We start from the raw sequence: 2106 nt of genomic DNA, 5'->3' as shown, positions 1-2106 counted from the left end.
ATGCAGTGTATTATTTGTTGAAACTGTACTTCCGATTTGATTTGAAACTGTCTCATTGCTATATGTTTATCAATAAAACTGTAGAAAATAAATAAGTAAATAAATAAAAAATAAATTAAAAAAAAAAAAGAATCTTCATTTACCTTCTGTCCTGTTGCTGGCTTCTGTAATCTGAATAAACTCATTTTCCAGTAGCCACATCACACAGGCCTCAATTGCTCCAAGTTGATCAGAATCTTGATTTTCCTGACTTCTCTGCTTTTCTCCTTTCAAACTTGCAGCCAGAAATGTGCAAGCAGCGTAAGTCTGCATATCTCCTGATGTACTTGCCACTCCACCAACTATAATCTGATGGAAAATGTTTGAAAATTTCTGTAACTTTTTTTCTTGTATTACTGGGGACAACCCAGGGCCTTTGGATCCAGCTCCATCCCCAGCCAGTCCTTTGTTTTCATTATTTATTTTAAGACAGTGTCTTGCTAAGCAGCCCAGACTTGCAGTCCTCCTAACAGCCTCCCAGAATACAGAAATTACAAGGTGAATCACCATGTCCAGCTCTTCAGCTTTTTAATAAAACACACACGTCTTCATGATATATATTAAAATATTGTCAGAAACTTATGTACAGACTCTTTAGTAACTCTTCCATCATCACTTGTTGAAAATTATAGAGAACGGATGCTGGCAATATGAAAAGTTTTCCTTAGAAGTAGATATAAACTGGGCATGGTAGTGCACACCTGTCATCTCAGCTTTTGGGAGGTTGAGGCAGGAGGATCACCGCTGATCCGAGGTCAGCCTGGGCTAAATATAGTGAGTTCAAGACCAGCCTGGACTACATAGTAAGACTCTATCTTAAAAAAATAACAAATTTGATATAATACTTTCTTAGAAACAAAAACAAATGAATCATTATGCATCTGAAATTTTATAACTAGCAATATATATAAAGTAGTAATGATTCATGGCCAGAAACCAAATAACTTCTTATCCTTCCTCTAAAACATACTGACATTCAAAAATACAACAATGCAGGGCCGGGGAGATGACTCAGTGGAATAAGTGCTTCCCTGGCAAGCACAAGGCCCTGAGTTCAATCCTCGGCTCTGCCAAAAAAAAAAAAAAAAAAAAAAAAAAAAAAAAAAAAAAAAACTACAATGAATACTTCTCCTGAGAAGAAGGGTGGGAATATGTGCAGAAAAATATGAAGTCAGTTGCATTCTGTAAACCACATTTTCCCACAATTGTCTTATTACAATGCACTAAACTGCCTCTTATCTTCTTTCATTTAATACATATTAAACACATATCATAAGTGGGAGAGAGAAGTAAAAAAGGATCAAGATCCAATATGTTCTACAAATTCCCCACAATATTATGTATCAGATACATATATTAAAGTCATATATGCTAATAAAAAGAAAAAAGCAAACAGAGCTATCTTGTCCTTTGTAATGACCACAAAGCATGGTTTGGCCTACATTTATTTAGTATTAATGGCAATGGGTTTTTACTAATCTTTTTTATTACTAACAAGGGTATACAAAACATTCTTACACATTTACTTTGTCTTAAATTCACAAATATATTCTTAGATAAAATTCCTAGATATGAAATTGCCAGTGGGTACATTTTTTTATTTTAGTAGATATGGTAGTAGTTGTCCTCAAGAGAGCTTCCACCATCTACGAAGGCACTTACTTTCAACACTCTTTCTCAACTAATATTATCAAATATTTTCTTTTTTTTTTTTCAAATTGATAAAAGGGAAAAAGTACGAGCAGAAATACCACTAGGATTGAAACCACGACCAAAGCATGTAACTACATAAAAACAAGCATGCTGACACATAAATACAAAGCCTACTTTTTCCTGAATGAACACTTAAAATGCTAAACCAGGGTTATCTTTGAAGACTCTAAGTAGAAGATTTTATTTTGTCACTTTAGATTTCTCTATGCTGTTGTAAATATCCAATCATGTGTATTTGTTACCTGATTTCATTTTAATCTCAGCAGGTATTATATGTATGGAGAAACTATGGTCCATTTTTTCATCTGTTTAATTTTTTGAGAGGGGGGGGAGGAGGAGGAGGAAGAGAAGAAG

At 34.0% G+C, this 2106-nt stretch overlaps 1 protein-coding gene across 1 annotated transcript in view; it reads right to left on the bottom strand.

The window, feature by feature from the left end:
• The window catches only part of Polq (DNA polymerase theta), a 170505-nt gene that overhangs the window by 128740 nt on the left and 39659 nt on the right, over positions 1-2106 (bottom strand). The window lies entirely within an intron of this gene.

This window comes from Octodon degus, unplaced genomic scaffold (assembly GCF_000260255.1).
Source record: "Octodon degus isolate 3935 unplaced genomic scaffold, OctDeg1.0 scaffold00147, whole genome shotgun sequence".
Classification (NCBI taxonomy): Eukaryota; Metazoa; Chordata; class Mammalia; order Rodentia; family Octodontidae; genus Octodon; species Octodon degus.
The sequence above is the reverse complement of the archived record's forward strand: the minus strand, read 5'-3'. Positions and strand labels throughout refer to the sequence as shown.